At 41.8% G+C, this 24215-nt stretch overlaps 1 protein-coding gene across 1 annotated transcript in view; it reads right to left on the reverse strand.

The window, feature by feature from the left end:
* LOC6621439 (chaoptin) overlaps nucleotides 1–24215 on the reverse strand; it is a 239917-nt gene that overhangs the window by 127333 nt on the left and 88369 nt on the right. The window contains exon 4 of the mRNA XM_032725663.1: nucleotides 21909–21943. The gene's annotated coding sequence lies outside the window, so the exon portion shown is untranslated. The remainder of the gene's footprint in view (nucleotides 1–21908; nucleotides 21944–24215) is intronic.

Here is a 24215-nt window from a genome sequence, read left to right on the forward strand (position 1 = left end):
CTTCATTTCATTCCCTTCATTTCTCTACATTTTTAAGAATTGCTTTGCCTTTCTGCTTTTTCATCGTTCCCTGTCGTTCTGCTTAAGCGGATTGATTGTGGCTAATAAAAATGGTAGCAACAACAGAGCTTAACAATGCGATTGTGCCCTTAATGTTGCATGGCATACAGCCCTCTTCTCCTCTTCCCACCCTGTCACGTCTCCCCTCTCTCCATTCTCCATTCTCCTCCGGCCCATCTCATTTCCGTTTGCACTTTGGGCACAAAAAGGAGCGGCTGCAAAAAAGTCGGAAGTGGCTTTCTTCGATGCCTTCCTGTCGGATGCAAAGGGGAATTTTCCTGGGGTGGTTAAAGGCGAAGATGGCAGAGGGGCATCCTTTGGGGGCAAAGGGTGACTTAAGGAGGGCTAAGAGGGCGTGACAACCTTGTCAACCAGCAACGGCTGCAGTTTCCCCCATCCGCAGATCACATAATGGCAACAATAAGGAAATGGCATGTGCATAGGCCACAGGCATCTAGATTGAGGCATCTAGATTGAGGATTGAAATGGTGAAGGATAGTACTGTGAAACGGGGAACATGGAGGGAAAATCGGTGCGAAAGAGAACCCTGTTTTCCCAGGCTGTTGCTTCGTCATCAAATGTTGATGAGCAGTAAAACGCGTAACATGGCCGTGCACAGAGCGGTTAAGGCGGAAGTGGTGACAAGCGCAGAATGCTGGGGAAATTGCGGGAGGAACGCAGAGGATGTTTGCCAGGAGAGCACTCCGCATTATGCTGGGCAATTGCGAAGACATTGAATCGAAGTCGATGCCAAGCACAGATTTCACTTTCTCCGATTTCTCGGTCTCCTTTCCAGGGTATTGTGATTTTGTTGCAGAATAAGGTACGTAGTGGTTTAGCAAATTCAAAAGTAAAACTAGAAAAGTGGTCTAACTCCAAAAAGCATACGTTTTCATACAATTGCAGTTCAAACTCTTCTTTGTCGTGGCTGCAAAACCATTTGCTTTTTTATCATTTACGTCTAGTTTCTATGGCACCTAAATGATACCTTTCACTGGCGGTTCCCACATCATTGCCCAAAAACTTGATATTGAGTGGTTTGATTTAATGAAAATCTCATATACTTTTGGGTGTAGCAAAGCTGTGTGAAAAACCTTGCACCGCAGGCAGATAGTTAATTTTAGCATAACCCAACTTTGCTGTGATTGTAGGGCCTTAACAAATTTGGTATATGTATTAAGAAATTTCAACATTTGTTTTTTCTGTGGGTGGTGCTGCTTTTCTTTTCTTTGCCGGCGGCAGTTTTTGCATTGCTTTTGAAGTGGCAACAATTTCGCCACGATTCTCTTGGTCTTTCTTCGGTTGCTGCTGCTGGAGCAGCCTCCATTATTCCGCCGCCATATGACATACAGTCTCCATCTGCGACTGTCACTTGTTTGGGTTTTCCCGCCCAAGTGGGTGGCTGCTAATGAACGAAAACTCGCTTAAAATGGCACTCTCATCAGCCAGCATCACCCCATCCACACACGCGCGTAGGTATAATTTCATTTGTATTTCGATTGAAAAATTCTTGCAACTTTCTTAGGCCCGGCGAGCCCGGAAAAGTATGCTATGAAATATTGCAAATGCGCGAAGAGCGAACGCTTTTGAGGTTTTGCATGAATAGCTTTCGTACCCACGCACACATACACTTGGCCTGTCACTGTGTGTGTGCGTTCTTGGTCTTGGCTTCTCCTCGACGCTTTTTCATACATTTTAATTGCATTTTTCGTATCAAATTTATATTTATTATGTGAGTGAGCTTTTCCCATTAACAAGAGGAAATTAAAACGAAAAACTCATAAAGCAACCCGCACACACAAACACTCGCACACAGGACGGGAACAGTTTATGATTGCCCCATCCAAGCCGCTAATTGCGTTATTTTTGTGTGTTTGATTTTCATAAAATTGATATTTTGTTGGCCTTTCATGTCGTTTTGAGTGTTTTTTTACATCTGACCGAAATGAGGGATGCCCAGCGAAACATAAATAATTAATTGAATACGGTGTTTTATAAAAGCAAAACAAATTTTGAACAAACCAAATTTAGTTAAAAATTCAAAGATTATTTGGTAAAAAAATGAACCTGGTAATAATTTTAATATTTGCCTTTGCAACAGTACTAAACAGTATTAAAGTGATTTCAACCAATAGACTCGTTCTGATTCAAATATATTTTATTATATTAACTAGAGAGTATGTTACGCAACGTAATAAAGAACTGTATACAGTACCTTATAGATAATGCGAACTAGAACATCAATTCCCAACTCTCATTTGAAGAAATACGTATGTAGCTTGCTTACTGTTATATTCAATCGAACTGTTATCGCCAATTTTCGGAACTAAACTTTCCGCTTAATCGAAAAATTTAAACAGATTTAAATAAATGGCAAATGTTTCAGCTGCTCTTCTCGCCTTTGAAATACCATTTTTCCATTTTGCCACCGGCCCACGAAAAGAACCCACACACATCCAAGCCAAAGCAATCTTTCTCTCGATAAAAGAACCGGGTTTTTATACCCGTTAGTCGTAGACTAAAAGGGTATACTGATTCGTTGAAAAGTATGTAACAGGCAGAAGGAAGCGTTTCCGACTATAAAAAGTATATTTATTCTTGATCAGGATCAAAAGCCGAATCGATCTGGCTATGTCCTTTGATCCGCAGATCTCAGGAATTATTAAAGCTAGAAGGTTGAGATTAGGCATACAGATTCTAGAGATTTGCCACGCCCACTCTAACGCCCTAAAACACCCACATTTTTGAAAATGTTTTGGATAATTTTTTTTTTTAATTTTGTCTTATATCTTCAATCGATTTGCCAAAAAAAATTTAGCATGGCCCATGTAACGCCCTAAAGCCGCCAAACCGGTCACGCCCACACTTTTGAATAATTTTTAAATTTTTTTCTCATATTATACTCCAATATCTATAGATATCCCAGAGAACTGATGAAATTTCTCTTTCGCGTTCACACTAGCTGAGTAACGGGTATCTGATAGTCGGGGAACTTGACTATAGCACTCTCTATTGCTTTCTTTTTATTTCCTTTACTCCTCCTTTTGGTTTCAAATTTTCGGCGAAGTCTTGCTCCGGCACTTGAGCTTTCCCGCGCCCTCAACTAACCGCGTGGCAAAAAAAGTTATGTTTTGGGATTTCGGTTCTTCTGCGCCTCGAAGTAGGCAGCAGATGCAGTTGCACTTCAGAGACGCCGCACCATCGCCAAAGGAGCATCAGATGCTCCTGTTCAGTATTCTCCTCGTGCCCCTGCTCGTGATTCTGAACCTTCCACCGCTCCTGTCTCCCCAGCTCCAGCTAATAACAGTTTCAATGCGAAAAGGGCTTCGACACTGTGAGAAAGCTTATGGATGGAAGGGTTCAAGAGACCCTGAAAAAACTTAAGGACTAGGAAACAGTTAAACACTGGACTAACGGTTGGTTATTCAGAATCACGGCAAAAGTCTAAACATTTTGTCATTATGGCTGTGATGGTTTGATTTGTAGGTATTTCATCAGATTGGGAAATATCAAAGAGATATTTTCGGCAGTGTATTACGGCTAAGTCAGTGGGCACTGGCAGTAAACGATTTACGCTGAAAGTGCCAACAAAGGTGCAAAAGTTGCCCTCCCAAGGTGGTCCTGGCTTTGGTTTCGAGCCCTCCCCTGCCTCACCGTCCTATTAGTCGACCCTTTACATTGCGCATACGCCAGGTTGCCCATGGGCATCTGCGTGTGAGCGAGTGCCCGTGTGTGGGTGTGTGGCCGAAGGAAGTTTGGCGCTGAGCGTTTTAATTTAATACACAAACTTCGGTGGGCGGTGGCTAGACTGCAAGTTGACCCCAGCTCCTGCTGCGACTCATTTTGCAATTCAAGCTCATCCAAGCGGATTGGCGGTGCATTTATTTAAAGTCATGTCTGTTGATTTGTTGCACTGGCAACAAATATCAACAAAAATATGCAACACTCCCTAGCGATGGCTTGCGCCTTTGTTCTCTTTTTTCTTAAAATTAATGCAAGCATTTGGCACTGGAGCGTAGGAAATGGGAGGGAAATGGAAAACGTTTCCTGACAGCTCCCAGAGGTCATTCAGGTGGGTCGATGTCTGTGTTTCGTCTCCTCCCCCACCTATCGCTCCCTGTATCCGTTTGCTTTCCTTTGGGGAGTTCCCTTTGTGTCAAAGTCAAAGTCCTGCCAAAGGAAAATTAACAACGGCAGGACAACGAGACTTCACAGACACCTGCCACCGATACTCGAACATTGTCCCCAAAAGGAAACCTAAAACGTTCGGCCAACAAAGAGCATAAAATTCGTGCAGGGAAGATAATCATCGGTCTTATTTTAATACCGAACGATGAAAACAGTTGGCTAAGCCTAAACTGTATATAAAAAGTAACCTTATCTTTTTTACTATTTCTGTGGAACTTTTTTAAGAGCCAGCACCGTCAGGTCAAATTGTTCCTGTGCTACAAATGGACAATTCTATCAAAAGCAAGACATTGCGTTCAATCTAAAATCTGTATCTGGCTATTCAAAGTTGCACTAAGTCAAAATCCGACACTCGAGAGCGCATTAATCGCCTGCTTTAAATAAATTCAGACCTTCTCTGCTGATTAGGAATCAATGTCCTTGCCTTTGTCTCTGGCATTTTTCTTTATAATTTGTCATTCTCTTTGTATCTATCAATCCACATTACGACGTCTTTGGCTTGCCTCGACTTGATTCTCTCAACGAGGCCGGATGGATGAATTGATGCCTGGCATTGCCTGACTGATAAGATCCGGGCTGGAAAAGAAACTGAAACTGAAAAAGAAACAGGTGTCTGGATACCAAAGGAAGATGGACGGCAATTCAGGGACTCAGCAAACGGGAAACAATAAAAAAGGACAAGGCATAAAAATAAAATTCGTGTCGAGTCCTTTGACTTGCTGACAAATGAATGCGTAGACAAATTTAATGAGAGGCGGAAATGTCTTTTTCGTTTCAGTTTTCGGCTTAAAAGAAATTTATGTTCTTCGGGTCCCAGAGCCTTCTTTCCATCTTTAAGCCCCTGGGCAATAACGCCTCATAAAACGTCCGCCTGCACTGTAAAGTCTACATATGCTGGTCGGGTCCAGGAAAAGCAGCATTAAAAGCTACAAAACTGTTTAACCGGAAGCAAAGGAAAGAATGTAAAATAAATGATAGCGATATAATATAAATAAATAAATAAAATTAACTCATAACCACTTAGCCCACCGCAAGGGACTCTCTAGTCGTTGTATCACCCTTCCAGTCTGGTCCATGTATGCCCGTCCTTTCGCATTCGGTCCGCAGATGAAGTGAAACTAACAACATAATTTAGTACGGCAATGGACTTGGGACTTCCGCACAAGCAGGACAATCTTAATTTTTTGCTGACCGGCGGATAGCCCATGGACGTATTTTTGTATGCGCGAGAGCGTGTGTGTGACACAACTTTTTTGCCAACGCGAATGGGATGTGTCTGCGACTTCAAAAATGCCGCTACGGAACCTTCATTTATCAAGTTGACATTTTAATTTATTAAAACAAAATGGAACGAAATGAAATGCGGAGCAGGACCTGACGCCAATGGGGGCGGAAGTAGGCTCAGAATGGAGAAAGTGCGGCGACATCCCAAGAAAGGTGTGGGCGTTGTCCAGTTCTTGAGTTGTAGTCCCTTGCCCCGGATTCGGTAACCAACGTAGCACACTGAAGCAGAATCAATTTTCCGAGAAAATAGTTTAAGCTTTAAATTCCTTCTTAAATATAAAATAAGGTAAATGTATTACTTATCATCACGTTGAATAACATGAGAACTTGGCTCTGCGAGATCGGCTCTGCTGGTACCTCTGATCAAGAATATATTTACCCCCTAATGTGGGAACTCAATGTTCCACCTGTTAGAAGCTTTTACTCGATGCTCGTGGCTAGTGACACCCTTATATGGAGGGCTTTCCCAAAAAGCAGGAACATACATACTCGAGCAAACAGGAAATTATTCTTATGTAGGCTTTTCATCTGTCAGTGCATCAGTGTGCCATGGAAATGGGAAGCCTCTGCAACAGGACACGCTCTGGTCGAAGTAAATGGCGTAGCAAATGAATGCGTAAAAGATGACAGGACTCTCACAGAACGCCACTTGAATGTATAGAAAAAGCTAGAAAATGAGGGTGGCGGAAATATCTTTAACTGCCGCATGACCAAGCGGAAAAAGTTGTGAGTGAGAATGTTGAAGCAAATATGACAGAGGACATCAAGAAAAGCCGTTTAAACAGCATAAGTAGCCAAGTTTTTAGGGATACGCTATATCCCGTTTGTGCACAGACCAGCAAATCGCAAGGCACACATAGATAATACAAGAGAGAATGCTATAAGAGAGTTTCCCGACTATCAGATACCCGTTACCCAGCTAGTGTAAATGCGCACTAAGCGACTAATAAAATTATGAAAATATATACAACAATTTTTCAAAAATGTGCGCCTGGCAGTTTTCGGCGGTTTTAGAGCGATAGAGTGGGCGTGGCAACATGGGTCAACAAATTTGCGCTAGAATCTCTATGCTGAATCTCAACATTTTATAGATCTGAGATTTGATCCTGAGATCTCGGCGTTCATACGGACAGGAGCACGAACGGACAGAGGGAAATGGCCATAGTCGGAAACGCTTCCTTCTTCCTGTTAAGTACTTTCAACGAATCTAGTGTGTCACGAGTAACGAGTATAAGCACTGAAAGTACGTGGGGCAACTAACCTGAATTATTAAGGAATTTATGAACATTTTAAAAATGGTTTATACAAACGTAGCATAATGTAATTAAAATTAGAACAAATAAAGCAACGACTATATAAAACCTCTAGTAACAGCTTAAAGCTATTTAACTGAAGAGAATTTAACATGATAATTTACAAGCAGATCTGAAAACGATGTTTTCAAAGTATGTCAAAAGCGTTCTGCTTACCAATTGTTTTGAGAGTGTATTGTGCGGATTATCTGGCTCACATGGGATTTCTGCCATTATTACGAAATCGATAGGAGAGAATGGTAAAGTCGAGTTTCTCGACTATCAGATACCCGTTACTGAGCTGGTGAGACTGAGCGTATGTCAATAAGATATTGACATTACATCTTTTTGCGGCTTGCGGGTTTGGCACATTGATAGAAAAGATATAGTCGTATAAATAAAAAAAATCAGAAAAGTGGGCGTGGCCGTATGGGCTGGTTTGTAGGTGTTACAGTGGGAGTGGTAAAGCTCTGAAACAAGACTCAATTGAATCGTTATACCTAGCCTCAACTTTCTAGCTTATGTAGTTCCCGAGATCTCGATCTCCGTTCACACGGATATAATCATTAAGACCAACAGCGAGTTTAGTATACCCATTTACCATACGAGCAACGGATGTAATAACTGCGAGGAAGTCCTTTTGGTCAAAGGGCGAACGACAGTTGAATTGGACAAAAAAAAAAAAAAAATGCTAAGTCCATTATAATTGATTGTAACAAGCGCAACATTCCTCATATGCTCAACTTCTGCTTGCTTGAGTCCAACAACTTTTTCAAAATGATCCCCAAAGAAACTTGAATCAATCGAAATTCTTGTGGTTGTATCCGCCCTCCTACATTTCCTTTTGTTCTTTCGCAAAGAAAGGGAATTTACGGAAACCAGGCAAGGCATAATATTGTATATTAAAATGACAGCGGTGAAATGTGAAATAAAATAAAATATAAATTCCGAACCAGGCCAACAAAGGTGCACAGCCGCAAACCCTTTTTTCATCTCACTTCCTCCTCCTGCACCAACCACTTGGAAAAGCCAAGAAGGCGTACTCGCTTCAGCGAATGTGGCGGTAAAGTTTTCCGCGCTGAAACTCGCTAAGAAAATGTTCATATTTATGGCTGAGCCACGGCCGCAACCTCTTTTCGGTAACGCTAACGCTACCGCCACCGCCATCACCGTCGCCGCTGTCGCTCAAAGAATCCCTATTTTAACATTCAAAAATGTTGATTGCGCCGTCCATTAAAGTAACTTAGAATATTATAAACAACAACAGCAGCAGTAGCAGCAACAGCAGCCGTGGCATTTGAGAAATTAAAATGAGGGACAGCCAGTGGCAAGGGTTAACATCCAGTGGGTTCAGGGGTCAGCGGGTCATCTGGTGTTGGTCATTCGCATGAATGGCGGTTGCTGAATGCTTTTGAGCGATTTCTCTACCTTGATTCACTTGGCCATCGCTCAGCCCCCGCCACCATCTCATGCCACTTTCCCCGCTTTTCCTGTTCCGCACGGGTAGCATTTCGCGGCGCCCCGACCCACTCCTTTCCCAACCACTACCGACCCACCTTCAGCGGCGTAAATTGCTTTTCATTTGTTAACACTGGGGTGGAGGCGAACGGGATCTGGCTCGGGAACGGGGTGAGCTGGAAAAGCGGAGAAAAGCGGAATGATGGAACGGCGGAAAGGTAGAATGTCGGAGGGAAGTGGAAGGGCAGTGGATGTGGGGCTGTCCGGCAACAGCTGTCATGCCATGGAGCGGTGGCAACAGTGAAATATGAAATTTAACCACAAAGACCTCGACTACGATGAAGACGACGACGCCCTCACAATGGAGAACGTTTCACAAATTGAAACGAAATTTCCTCGTGCACGGCAAAATAAAAGAAAATGAATCAGCAACGAGCGACGAGAAGTGGTGGCCAGCTAGTTGTCCTGGAAAAAGGGGTAGTGCGGTGGGTGGCAGGCCGCTGAATGAATGGCGAATGGCTGGGAAAGTCGGAGAAATGGTAGTGGCATAATCATATTCGCCAAGATGCTTAAAGGTATAGCTCTAACTCAAAGCCGATGAGCTGAAAGGATCCTTTCAATGCAGTTGTAATGAGCCAACCCTTGATAAGGTCAAAAGTAAATGTATATTCATCATATGCACCACCAGAAATGCCATTCATTGCACTTGCAACTAGCGTGTCTTCAAACCACAGAAAATCCTGAGCGAATGAAAGTTGGTGAAAGGAGCTCCTTCTAGGATTTCAATGCACTTTTCATTGCGACACTCAAAATAGCATATTTCATGTAATATTATTTATTATTATTTCATAGTCTCCAATATGTGAAAACTAAAGGTATTGCCATAAGTTATCTGGATGGCAATATTCCATGCAGTTGTAGTGATCCAACACTAGGTAGGGTTAAAATTATCGAACTTTTTTGCTCTCAGAGTAAAAGTGCCGAAACTCAATTTAAATTGGATTATTGGGTCTCTTAGATGACCATCGGCTATGCAATCGAAGCATGTAATTGGAGCGAATCAGCCAGGGGAAAAGCTATCGAAATCGATCGTATTGATTTCAAATACAATTACTAAATAAAGGCAATCAATTTACGTGATTAATCCGCTGTAAACTTCTTATTTGTTGAATGCGTATGAAATTGTCTCTGCAAATGAGAAAAATAAAACAAATTGAAAAACTATTTAAATTGCTCATTCACGTTTAATATCGTGAAACAATGAATAGGGCTTGAATCAGCACGCAAATAAATAGGTTAATTCGTACAATTTATTCCCACTGCGACATTCACCCATTAACCCATTGCCATTCCGAATAGCCACCCCCCACCCCCGCAGTGGCTCAACCCCTTTACGAATAACCTCTGTCCAGTGATTCCACAGTTTCCACGGTTTCCACGGCTGCTTTTACCTTGGGACAACCAATCTCCATTCATGTCCACCTGATCCACCGCGGCTACCGTCGACATTCCGCGAATCCATTCAAAATGTATGCATGTCCAAACCGAGGGATCGGTGGACGGTTGGACTGGAGGACTGAAAACCTGGAGAACTGGTGGGTTTTTGCCTGTTTTGCGGCTTTCCTGGGGCAAGTGGCATCGGCGGTGGCAATGGCAAAGCTTTCACCGTGTTGCAGGCCGAACATTAAGCAAAGTGGCCCGCGTTCCATTTGCAAATGTCGTTGGCTGCTTTTGATTTTAATGGTTATGCTACATATCATGTTCTACAACAAGCTGCAGCCAGTGAACTCCCGATACAAATGGCAAGCTAGCAAGAGAAGACGGCTTAGATTTTCAGTAGGCGGGGAACGTTGGCCTATAGGGGACACCTATCTATCAGCGCAGCGTGAAAAAATTGAAGCACGGAGAAGGGAGGGCGAACATTGATGCTCGACCTTTGCATATACTGTGTGTCACTAAATTCCAGTATTGACCAAAAGTTGTATTAAAATTATTATTAATAAAACGTTGTTATATCATAAAGGCGAGTTGTACGAGGATAGTCGAGAAGAGTACCGGCGCGAGTAGCAGTTGCGCAGTCGGAACGGCGGAGGAGTAGACAGTTAGTCAACCAGACCGCGCTTGGAAGGAGGAAGTGAGACGGAACGTAAGTGAGCTAGAACGCGCAGAAAAGTTGGCGAAGAACAAAGTCGGGCAGCAAGAGTGAAGAGTGATCCTTCGGAAGGAAAGACAAGGACCTGGCGTGTTCGAAAGGGTCAGGAGTCAGTGGTCTGTCTGGTCGCCCGTGGACGATATACCCTCCCCGGACCCGTTCGGGCCGGCACGTTTTCCGTTGTCAAGGAAGCACAGGACAACGAAGGCAAGGCGTCCCAGGAGAAACGCCGCAGGAGCAGCGCGATCACCGAAGGAGTCAGCCGTGAAAGCAGTACAATAAATCGACTATAATTAGAACCTCTGCTTTTCCTTAGTCGGGCAATCGCACAAATCATAAATTTGGTGGGACGGACGCACAAACAGTCTGAGCTAGCCGTTGCAAATCGTAGCGAGCAGAAATTGGAAAAACAGTTCGTTACAACACATACACACATATACTTAGATTACAAGGTCGGAAACGCCTCCACAAACTTCTAGAAACTTTTCAGCGAGTATAGGATACCCATTTCCCCAAGGCTATTGAGTACCAGAATAAAATTTATTTTTATCATGTATTGCAAAAGAAATGATTAATTTCGCGTTTGCATCCACACTAGCTGAGTAACGGGTGTCTGATAGTCGGCGAACTTGACTATAGCATTCTCTCTTGTTTTTTTTATAATTTACTAATTTTCTATATTATCAATGCAACAATGCATTCCTATAGGATGTTGTGAAGTTGCAGCGCTTGAATTCCTGGGCGTCGTAATTGATTGGGTGTTTTCACATTCAGTGGAACATTTGCGGTTGCATTTTTCAGGAGTTTTCATCGCCAGCGAGACCAAAGAGAAAGTCGCAAAGGGAAAAGAAGTTAACAAAATAGGTTTGCACAAATGAGCTTGGCTGCCATTAAATGATTTGTTTGCGTTGCTCGAAATCGAATTAAAGACGGAAAAGGCCGGCAGAGAGTGTGGGTCACTCTTCAGGTGGGCGTGTCACGTATGCAATTTGTCGTCTGCGGCGGAAATTTACATGGTAGCGAATCCAAAAAATATGAAAATAAAAATCGCTGAGAGGAACAAACAAACAATGGAATAAACAAGAAGCTTACTTTATCGTCCCCTCACATTCCGTCTATAAATAAATTAGCATGGCAAACAAGTTGGCACAGTGTTGGTGTGCGGCGTGTTACGGCTAAAAAGCTGTTTCCGCAATGAGCTTGTTTCCTGTCCGCAGGGACATGGCTCCTGCTACTGGGATGCTGCTGCTCCTGTCATTGACAAGTTGGCTATTAAAGCTAAATGTGCTACCCAACACTGGACTCACTGCCCACTGGTCGCCGAAATGGAAGGCGTGGCAGCAAAAAGCAAAAACAACAAAAAGAGGGCGGGAAAAAATCTAATTTCCTGTGAACAACATAAAGTAAATGTTTCAAAACTGACGCCCAAGGATGGTGCAGCAAACAGGGGGAAACGATTGTAGTGATGCAGGGTTTTGGGAAAACCCCTGGCCATGTGTGTGTGTGACAACATGTCCGTGGTAACAAATGCGCTACTTCGGCCCGCCATTTGCCATTTTTTGGTAACGAAGCGCAGGATAGGAACAGGGTCCTCTGACATAAGTTATGAGGACGGCCTTTCGCTGAGGGCAGCAGCGCCACCCAACCCAGTACACTCGCAGAACTTAACCCTCCAAAGCAAATTCGAGCTCTCCAAGAATAACTCGTACCTCCCTATATTCTCTATATTCTCTAGACCTTCTGGCTCCTCTGATTTTTGCATTCATACATACAGATGGACGGACATTGCCTGATCAAATTGTTTTTTCTTACAATGATGTATACCTACATGGTGGAAGTAGCCTTATTTCTCCTGTTAAATACTTTTCAATGTTTAATATATACCAGTTATGTAAAAAACCTAAAACAACTTAAAAAACTTACAGTGTACTGATTCTCAGGCTCCCCTTTCCCACAATCCACTGTAAGTGGCATGAAACATGTGACCGAAGCGAAAAATGGGTGGGCTGACCCCCTGTCGTCTGCAGACGAAACCGCAGCACCAAGCTGCCTTCCTAAAAAAAAAAAAAACTGTGAAGGAACAAAAATTAAAGAGATCATCCCCCTCCCCCACAAAGCAAGGGATAAACTGGCATCCACAGTGCTTAGGCTATTTGGCCGCAGAAACAATTGAAACTGGAGAATTCTTAACACTGCCCGTGTATAAACTTAATAAGTGTTATACCAACTGGTGAAGAAATCATGCGACAGATATATTTACATATTCCGATGAACACTTTAGGATAAATTGTGCTTATAACCGGTTGGAGTTAAGCTTGGGTGTCAATATTAAGACCTAACGATTTTTTATAGAATTAAGCAAAAGAATGAAAAAATAAATTTTGCTTTCCAAATAGCGACTTATTTATTTTTTTTATTACCCATTCAGCAGCCTATGCGCCAGGACTCAAGCAGTTAATTGACAAGCCTGCAGCTAAGGAGGCACCAATAAAATATTTACACAGCATTTACCTTATTGACAAATCCGGTTGCAAAGCCAGCGAAATTATTCGTAATTATTCGAAATTATTCTTCACGTTTAGCCTCGATCGTTTGAAGGAGTGGAGGACGTGAGGACCGCACACCATTAGAGGACGGAAAAGGTGAAAGGCAACTCCCAAAGGACATTAGCACGCTGGCGTGTGTGTGGAAATTGGCTAAAACGAATTTACACAAATTTATCAACGTGGCCAACTGAAAGCCAACGAAGCGAGTCCGCCACGAACTCGGCTCCACGTTCACGTATACGTCCACACACACAACCAGAGCGAAAAGAAAGTGTCAAACGGAAGACACCCTCCCACACATAACACACACACTCTCACGCAGCCAACCACACAACGCCAGAGCGGAAATGAATCATTTCATTAGAGTTGGCAACGCCTACGACATGAGACACAAGAGCATTAGGCGCCACGGTCAAAGCGTGTGTGCGGGGACCCACAGCGAACGACCCAAGAAATTGCCAAGTAAAATGTGTTTGACTCTTAACGTAGGTCGCTTGACCGGCCAAAAAACGAATGGGAATTCACCCAACTTGTGCCAGGTGAGCTGGCTGAACACTTAACACGTGTAGGGCGAAGCACCGATGCGGAAACCAGGCCAACGCTGGAGCAAAAGAGAAGCCACCCAGTCCAGGATGAATTTTGAGCACCAGAAGTTTAAAAGCAGCTGGAGCGTGGAAAAATCAATGGCCGAAACACCCACCTTCAGTCTTAATCATAATCGCGATCCTTGAGGCCACAGGAGAAAACCCAAAGGAAAGCTTTGCCTAATTCTTCGGACGAAATATGCTTACCCAAACGCATTGTCAACGCATTTTAAATTTGCAAAAATATTCAGGTAAATACAGAAAAAACTGTCTGCAATATGAAACAGGCGGCAGTCAAAAAATTTTGGTGCGATTCTACAAGATTCAAGTACACTTAAAAAAATCCAGGTCAAAATGTTATCTATATCGTATTGATAAATGGCACCAAAAATCGTAGGCTATTTGTTGAAATCAATTATTCAATTATTTTAAAATACGCTTTTTTATTTATTTACATATAAAATTTATTTGATAGTGGCTCAGAAAAGGTAAAAATAAAAATGTATACTTTAAATTGAAATCAAAATTTACGATTAAGAAGCATAAAGCTTAGTGCATATTTTAATAGTGTATGTATTTTTCGCATTCTGTATTAATTGAGGCTTCCCCAGCTCGGCAGACTATATATTTTTAATTTATATTCAAATGCAATTTCCCCATCCCAGAAGAGCTAACGAATGCCTTGATGTCTGCAATTTATTTAAGAAAATTTTCATTTCCAAAGGGTAAGCTTTCGTAGTTTTCAGCAATTTTCCTGAGATTAGATGGTAAGCCCAACTGCAATGCCTGCAAAGTTTTTCTATTGTATGTTCAGGCTGCATCATCATAAGGAATATCAACATCCTCATCATCATCGTAATCCCAACCTCTGGCGGTTTTTTGTTAATCAAATTGGCTTTTGGCTTGGCTTAACTGGCTTGATCCCTTGGGAGGATGATGGGGCGTATGCGTAATATTCACTTTTATGGCCCAATCACAAACATTGTGTTGCTTCTTTTGTGATCGGTTCAATCCATGCGTGTGTATATTAAATACAATTGACTTCTTTTGATGCGTTTACGCGATAAAGACTCCAAAAATGCTTTTATGGTTATTCATACCTGCCATACCACCAAGAAAGCTATTCGGCCTCCAAAACCCGATACCACCCATTTTCAATTTGCTCCCTTTGGATTACCCTTTTCCGCACACATGAATACAAGGCAGATGACTAGCGTGTTGTTTTCTCCAACATGTTTGCATACTCGTATTTCTTATCAGAGTTTTTGCAAATTCAACATTTTCGTCCAACGTTTGGGCACGGAATTTTCGGGATACAACTTTTTGTCGAACATTTTATATGTGCTTATATTTACATATTGATTAACATCCTCCATTTCGTCAACTTTGTAAATAAGCTGCAGTTTTTGGTAGGGTGCTGCAGTTGTTCTTTTGAATTGGGCTGTATAAACCATGCGATATTCAAATACTTGCTTGATTAAAGTTCTTCAGTAGGTTAATAGGAAGAAGAATTACTTGTGCCTCCAAACACTTAATATTTATATTTCTAAATAGTAGAAAATACTTAAAGAGGCAACTCAGATTTTTATACCCGTTACTTGTAGAGTATACTAGATTTGTGAAAAAGTATATAACAGGCAGAAGGAAACGTTTCCGACCATATAAAGTATATATATTCTTGATGATGATCAATAGCCGAGTCCATCTAGTCATGTCCGTGTGTCTGTATGAACGCCGAGATCTGAGGAACTATACTAGTTGGAAGGTTGAGATTCATCATAAAGATTTTAGAGACATAGAAGCAGTGCAAGTTTATTTTTTCACATTGTTATTAGTCTTGTAAATTTCATAATTTCATAATTTTATTAGTAGTGTAAATTTCTATCGATTTGAAAAAAAAACCCTTTGCCACGCCCACTCTAACGCCCTAAAGCCGCAGAACCGGCCATAGTCGGAGAACTCGACTATAGAATTCTCTCTTGTTTCAATTCAATTTCAGAAAACTTTTAAGACAGTCTCAACCACATAGTTCGACTAGGTTGTTAAAGCAGATCGAGATCATACACACACCTGACTGACTTAAATTTTTGGCCCTCTAAGGGTCCAATGTAGCTGCTACGAATATCGGATGCCCGAAACTCAGCCAGTGAAAGAGCGATTGAAATGCATTTATTGAAATTTGTGGGCGGAAGAGTGGGATGCGTAAGAACAGCTTTCTAACATTCCAATCTCTCCTCTTCCAGAAAGCTCGACGTTCATTTGGACAGATGACCTATTATTTGTATTATTTTCATTTGTGAAACAACAATTTTGCATAACAAATAAGAAAACAAAGAAAGAACAGCATATTTTAAATTTTAAAATTTAATGTCTAAATCATAACATGTTTATGTTTAAATCATAACAGCGCACTTTATTTTAAGCAGTTGATTCTTAAAGATAAAATCCCTAAATATAGAATTGCCTTGCTGCATAGGCAATGATTGCGTTTCTATATGAATTATGCAGCGCAACAGGACCAAGAATCTGTTGGTAAGGGCGGCGCGGGCCTGTAGTTACTAAATCCTGCTAGAGCTGGCTACGAAACATCTTTCAATATAAATTTCAACGGCTTGTCAAGCTGTTTCCTGCAAAATGCCGCTGGCAACTGTAATGGCTTCGTTGGTCCTTCGTCCTGGGGCCGCCTGCCTGCTCCTTGATTCTGCAATCCTCCGACCAGAGGAGTCCAGTGTCCTGAGTAGGGCTTTTGCAGGCGTTGTTGTCCTCGTCGTCGTCTCTATTACATTACTGATTGTTTTCGTATGTGTGTCCTGCCATTTTGACCAGCCCGCCCCATCCTATCTCCCACTCGTCCGACTTTCAGTCGTAATTCTGCAATATTTTGCTCTTCTTTTCCCATCAATCCCTTGCTGCGCGCGTGTGTGTCTGTGTTCATGTGTGTTATTCCAACTGTCGTTTACCATTCATTCTGGATAAATACAAAATGAAGATGATCCTTCGGGAGCTTCAGTTATTCAATTTGAAATGTAGTAAATTTAATCTAGCAAACAACCGTCGCGTCCTGCTTTCTCTCTGAGAAAATCCCAATATTACCTTGGCCTTCCACTGACCCGAGTATACCTATAAACGCATTTAAACTTTTGGACCATGGCAACTATTTACTGTTTGGGCACAAATGAAAACTGGCAGACACATTTTAAAGCGATTGGCGCTTTTGGCGTGCGACGAATTTTGTGGTGGAATACAAATTGAAAGGTAATGGTACAATTTTTAAAAATGCAAAAATTACATGGGGACCTGAATTTTGCTTCAAATACGCGTCGAATTTCATTAGCTTGGTAGTTTTTCCATTAAGGGAAAAGGGTACGCTAGATTTATTTAAAAGTATGCAACTGGTAGAAGATGTCGTTTTCGACAGCGTCGAATTGACACTATGAAGTATGTATGTACATATGCATATTCGTGATCCCAAGATCAGTGCATCTGTCTGTCAGTATGAAAGTCTATATCTCGGAACTATAGAATTAAGAAGGTTGAGAAAAGCATGCAGATAATAGTTACCGCAAACCTTTCAAACATAGTTTGCAAAAACGTTTCGGTTCTTTGGCATTTCATATATGATTACGTACTGAAATTACTTATTTTCAAACTGAAATTAGTTCGAAGCACCCCATTTAATTTCGTAAAACGTTCAGATTCCGTTTTAATATTTTCGCAGTGCTTAAACTGATAATACTTCTTCTACGTGTGTCATTTCCTTTAGCTGCGCCCCACTACATGGTGTTTGTTTGTTGGCCTTTTAATTTTTTTCTTCACAGTATGCTTGTGTGCCAAATCCCCGCTGAAGCTTCGAAATTCGAAATCTATTTACTTTTCCGTGTCTCCGGCTCGGTGTCCTGCTGACAGGCTCAGTCACACAATCGGACAGTTGGCATTTTTATGCGACTCCCTCCTGTCCACACTCTATCGCTCAGTCGCAGTGTTGGTGAGTTTCCTTCTGGCTGTTTCTCATTGGTACCCATGACGGTGTGTGTGTGCAGGCTGGCTTGTTTACCCGTTTGAGTCGAAAGCCTGGCACTGCAGCCAGTACACAGAAAGGAATTAGGTTTAAGTGTTTCTAATGTAATTAAATTGCTAAGAAACGGTGTCCAACTCGTCAGGAGCTCAATCATTTCGAAAATATGGACAAAATATTTATTGACCCAAACAGAATGTATACTGAATATTACAAAAACCAACTTACTATTCCAAGTTGAAATGGAAAATCGTTGCATACTAAGCCAAAGCCTTTCCATAAATAACGAAGACCGCTCTTTAAAGCTATTAAAAATCAGATTGATTTAGCCAGTTTCAACATTTCTTTTTGGTGTTGGCCTACCACATTTAGCCACCTCTTTCCGGCATGTTTGTTTGCTCATCTTGTTGCCTACAGCTGCCTATTTATCTTTTCTACATCCACTATTTGGCTTTGGGTTTCCCTCGAGCTGTTTTACCCACCTTGCCATTTCCCGACATCTCTTGCTGCCGCCTCTTTGGTGTTGCTGAATTATCTTTCAAATGGCATATTTATAGGATTTCGTTCGCTTTCCTCGAGATCAATGCGCACTGCCCTGTATGTCTATATATAGATATATAAATCGGAATCTGGAGAAGAAGGCACACAGTTTATTGGCAGTGGCTCAGTGCGCCCGATGCGCATTTCCTCAATCAGCTCGTCAGCCGTACAGCATCGGTAAACAGTTAAACAAACCCGGCCAAAGGGACACATTCGGTGGCCAAAAAGCCCGTTGTTGAATTCCGGGCCAGGGAGCGGGACCAGGAACTTGGCTAGGACGCCGGCCAAGTAACGAAACTGGGTTACCCCTGGCCGCACAGTGGCAAAAATTATTGGAGGGTGTGAACTTGAACTTCTCTGGGAGTATCTTGTTTCTTGGTTGGCATATCATATCGTTAATAGATGAAGACGTTTAATTTGTATGGTTGTAGGAAAACTCACTCATTTGTTTAGAACATTTCCATCGAAATCTAAAAACAAGCTAAGTGTCGAATTCATTTAACTTGCCCAATATGCTTTGTCGCCTTCATTTTCGCTTTTTAACCCACTGTTCCAAATCGACTTTCAGCCACTTTGTCTGTCTGCCCTGCCGGCTTCAATACACAAACTTTTACTTAACCATTTCGAACACAGTAAATTCATTTTCTCAATTGCCTCTCGCCGGTGTCGCTATCGCTGGAGATTCACTTGCTTTTTCCTTCTCGTCCATATTTTATTTGTGTTTATTTGTATGCATGTGTAAATATTTTATTTTCCCTTGATTTTTATTATATTTGTACGACCCTGTCCGGCCTGCTGAATTGCAATTCCCATTGACCTCACACTCAGTGTTTTGTGTTTTATGGCGAGAAATCAAAGCGTCATACGGGGCGAATGAGGAATGCCACGTTGGCGGCATTTAATCAGCTAAAAGAGGGGAAAGTAAAATGATGCTTTCGATTGTCGCCGCTTGCATGATTTTTCCGTTAAGCTATAACGGAAAATTCAATTTCCCACGTCCCCAAAGCCACTCCGCTTTCAGGCGTGGAATCACTACCGCAATCCACACACAAAACGAGGTAATGGGTATGGGTCGGCCAAGCCGGTGGAAATGCTAATTGGTAATCCATACCCGCCAAATCGGAATGCGAATGTAAATGCGAATGCGGGAATCGAAAATGTCACGAGCTATGCGGAGGGAAGGGCGGAAATATTCGTATTTTCTGGCAGCTCGACATTTCTGATGCGAGCACTCAAAAGCATTCGACCAGATACTAATGCTTTACATCGCTTACAATGGGTTCATCATTGGAAAAGATGGATAATAATCTAACAGCTTAGTGCACTGCGTTCACTTTTGTCCAAAAAATATAATTTGGACACTACTATAATTCGCTAGTATCTTGTATTAGTTGTAGATAAGGCCACTACTAAAACTTATTGGATATAATGTTTGGCCATTACAATGCTTTTCCTATTTCACATGCTCTGAATATATAAAATTCACTTTATTTCCATTTTAAATGAGTTTTGATGTAGGAGACTATAGATTAATCACCCTACAAATACGAGTATGAACGACTTGCAAATTTAATTTTATTTTATTTAACAAAGTTAAGTCTAGTATACAATACTTAACCTAATAAATTTAATGAGTACTAGCTACGGGGGCCTTTGACTTGAGACTTGTGGGTTATTACTGTATATAATAAACTGAGATTTTTGAACATATTTGTTAATTTTTGAGATATTTTCACAAGAGGGACTACTTAAACAATTCGAAAGACTGTGTGCACCAAATAATAGAGATCTAATTGAGTGCAAATTGCAGACGTCGATATATATGATCAACGACGAGCTCACTCGTCCCCGCATAGTTGGCACGTTGGTCGCGCTGTTGTCGTCAGTATGTGTTGTGAGTGGATTACCCACCGTGGGTATCCCTTCGGCTGAATCTACTCCTGTTACGCACTTTTACTAAGCAATCTACTGAATCATTCATCGGATCATCATTCATCTGTCCCGTTCTCATGCCAAGTTAATAGCAACTTCTGACCAAACGCATTAAATCAGTACTCGCTTATATGCTCGGATGCGGTGAAACATCTTTTAATTTAACGCCGACTTTTTATTATCATTACTATGCGGGATTTATTAACTTGAGGAGAAATGACCAAAGAACCCACACCCATAATTAAGGAAACGAGCAGAAGGTGGCTAAGAAATTATCTATCCCGCTCGTGCAAATCTTATTGGATGCGGACTTTGCTTTTCGGAGGACCACCATGAATTATTTATTTGTGCGGACATGAATTATTGTTATGAAGTTTATTGCAAACAAATTGCGTCCTGGGACAGTGGAAATCAATAGCAAATAAATAAAAGAACCAACAGTTTTTGTGGCTTTCACTGAAACAACAGTAGCTAGGGTGGTCTGATGGGTATTCGCCGCCTGGGTGCTTTGGCGGTTCGGGAGTTATAGGATGGTCAAGATACGTATACGGGCGTGTCCTGGCCGATGAGAGTTATGTTTGAGCAGACAACAATGGCAGATGATATAAACGTAGCCCCTCTCCGCACCTTAATCCCCACGGCGTTTTGTGGGCAAAGCCATCAACAGCATGCACAGGATATGGCTGAGCGCTGCGGGCGATTCATGAAATTTAATGAAGCAGGGCGTGGAGAGGGCTCTGGCTGTTCGGCGACCCGGAGACTTCGAAGTAACCACCAGTGCTCCACTCGCGGCGATCCCTATCCGAAACTCGCTGGCCGCCATCGATGCCTGCAAAAAGGCAGCGCATCAATTTCTGATTAAAAGTGATACACACTGCTGGATACTCCGCTGAGCAGCTGCGGGGACAGCCAAGAAGACGATGATGACGGTGGCGACGACGGTGGAAACACAGTCTCGCAGATACAAGGACATTAAGGATATGAAAAGCAACCGCAACGCACCGAAGCCACTGGCAAGTAACGGGGGGAACACCGACGCCGACTCAGGACACAGGAGCGGGCCAACGTATTCGATTTCAATAACATTAAGTTGCAATTTCATTTCGCCCTTTTGGCGCATTTAAAGCGGAAGTGAGCCAGAGTCAAGGACGAACCCAAACGACGAAGAATTCAAGGAAGTGGATCGCAGGAGAGAAGTCTGCGGGTAACTAGTAGCAGGACTAATTGCGGGGATTTTTTCTCTTAGATTTTGGGGGCTACTCATTGTACAGTTACATCCCGGACAGCTTTAAGTAAATTGTCAAAGAAAAGTCATTTAATATAATTTAAAAGTCTCATGTTTTACAGCAAGGCATGCCAACTCCATCCGGCCATGTCCGTAATTTCATCTGTCTGTTTGGCCGTAACTTTCGGTTTCAATGCCTCATTTTTTCCTAAACCACACCGGCAACCGAACTTAATGGTAAAGTCTGTTTAGCGCTTACTTATATAAATACTCATCAATGAGCAAAAATTGTTTAAATCGCAACAGTAGATATTTAATTAGAGGTTACAAAAGGGGAACTCATACTAGATATTACGCTGGATTCAACAGGACGAAGCTTAACCATTAACCATGTAACCATTTAGTTACACTCGTATGATGTAGCAAAAAAACGTAAAATCATTGTATCCCTGCAGTGGTATAATACAACGAAACTAAATAAATGCTCGAGTTCCCCGACTATCAGATACCTGTTACTCAGCTAGTGGGAATGCGAACACGAATTTAATTTTTTGGGGAAAAAAATGAGACAACATTTAATATTTGTTTAAAATTTATTTACTATTGACTTGCAATCGCTTTCGTGAACTTACCTATTTACTCTCCGGTTTATGTATTGCCAGTTAACCTGTAAGAATGCAGAAATCAAGAGCAAATCAATTTCCCAGCTGATGAAATACAGCTAACTAATGTTAATTTCAGTTCGAAAGAAGCTAAGAAATGTAAAGTGCAGATATTGCATGTAGAGCGTCAGGATAAGAAGACAGGATAACGCTGATGAATGCCTGCCAGGGCACAATAAGTGAGAATGAAAAACTGACGGGTAGACTGACAGGTGGGCGTGGAAAAGTGGGAAAATGGTTTGTGGACCTGACAGCAATAGCAGTTTCAACTGAATTTTAATGTATTTGCAGCAAGGCAACTCGAAGTATCTGTATCAGTGGTGATAGGCGTGGCAGTGGGCGTCGGGCGTCGGGCGCCGTTACAACAGCAACATCTGGGTAAGCTTACGAGGTTTTTCATTGCAACGGACGGTGTTTGCCCCAATCGCAAGTGGCGTTCGATACAAATGCAAATGAGGAACGAAATCTATAGGAAACTGAAGAAATTCGTTTTCGATTCTGCACTCAACATTAATTTTTGTTAATGGAAAGTGCTTATCAAGCACAGTGTATACTTTAAAAATATAAATATATTCCGATACATGGGCAAGTGGTACCGTGAGTATTTGCGCTAATTACAAAGTAACTTTGAGCAGGCATATTAAAGATCTTGTGTACCTAAGTATGAGATTACTAATCCGAGACCGATCAAAGTAGCTGTATCTCTTTTTCATAAAGTTATGAAATATCAATAATGCGTCAAGTCTATAATTGACTACTTGCAATTATTATTCTATTCAAATGGTGACAGGAGTGTACAACGGCATACGATGCTATTAGTCCATTGTAATCCAAAATGACTAAATGTTTCGACATCTGACACAAGAAACAATAAGTGTCTAGCATTTTGTGGCATTTTTTTTTGATGATGGAAGCTTGTGTCTAGAGCTTCTTCAAAAAGTGAACACAACTACAACGCTTTGGTGTTACCAAACCTAAACAGTTTCTTTTGGGAAATACCAATGATGGTCATTTTTGGTGGGGTTGTTGAGCATTTGGAAGGTCCGTACGATATAGGAGATGATATGCTAAAGAAGACGAAGTTCAACGATTTCTTAAAAAAATGTATATGATATGCTGACAACGGTTTGACAGCTCCTGGGCCTCGATTTTTGATAGACTAGCAGAGAAATCGCCACATAAGTTAGTTCTAGGTCAATTTAAAAAACCAGATTTTCGATCTTTAAACGACCTAAAGGCGCAGAGCGCATATATGGGCAGTACAGTACAGTACGTGTAGTTTATTGCAACAGTAACACAGAACTTTAGGATAAAAGTAATCAGACATTTTGAAATCTGCTTCGTTCATAAGCTTGATAAATTGTAAATGCATTTGGGCATGCTAATGTGATTAATAAACAGATAATACACATATGTGTTTAAAATTAGTTAATCAGATTTCTGTAGTTAAATTCAACTTATGAAGCTGGATGGCGCATATCGATAATGATAATACGATTATTACGATATACGATAACCAGTTTCCTGCCTTCCCTTGGCAACCCTTTGTTAATTAAATTAAGTGCATTAAATGCAACCACTACATCCTGTTGTCGTTGTCGTCAGATTTCCGATTGCTGCAATCGGATGAACAGTCGTCGTCAGGGGGCCTTAAATGGGGGTAGGGAAATGCGAAACGTAGTCGGGAAGGGAGGACAGAAAATGGAGCTGGGTACTGATTGGGTTAGATGGTGACACGCTAGCGGCGCTGGGCATAGATAAATCGTTGGTAGATTTTATATAATCTAATAAAAAATTGATGGGTTTGGAGTGCGGCGCTGCGAGCTGGCAATAAATAGCAACAGACGGGTTGCCTCTGGTTTTAAGGATCCCCCGATCCCGATGCCAATCTCTGCCATCTCCTTCCCTTTTTTCAACTTTAAGGGATGCATGCGAAGCGATGCCAATCCGTTGAAAAGCGCTTGCCAATAAATGATGAGACATCGACGACGACGGCAAGGCAGCAGGAAAACTCGGGTCAGGTGGCAGAGAACGGGGGGTTTAAGGAGCGCATTAGCTGGTCCTTTCCCCATACTTGTTTGTGCAGCGCTGAGCTTAATGAAATGAGTTTGTCGAACTTATTGCTCACTGAGGCATGCAACATGCCATGCCTGCCTTTTCTTCTTTTCGAGTTTTCCGCTTTTCCAGGATTCGATGGTGCCTGCACTTATGCAGATACAAGTTGCCCGAAGACCCTTAATTTCTTTGGTACATTTTAAGTTAGCTAAACAAGTTATC

The sequence above is a fragment of the Drosophila sechellia genome, chromosome X (genome assembly GCF_004382195.2).
Source record: "Drosophila sechellia strain sech25 chromosome X, ASM438219v1, whole genome shotgun sequence".
NCBI lineage: Eukaryota > Metazoa > Arthropoda > Insecta > Diptera > Drosophilidae > Drosophila > Drosophila sechellia.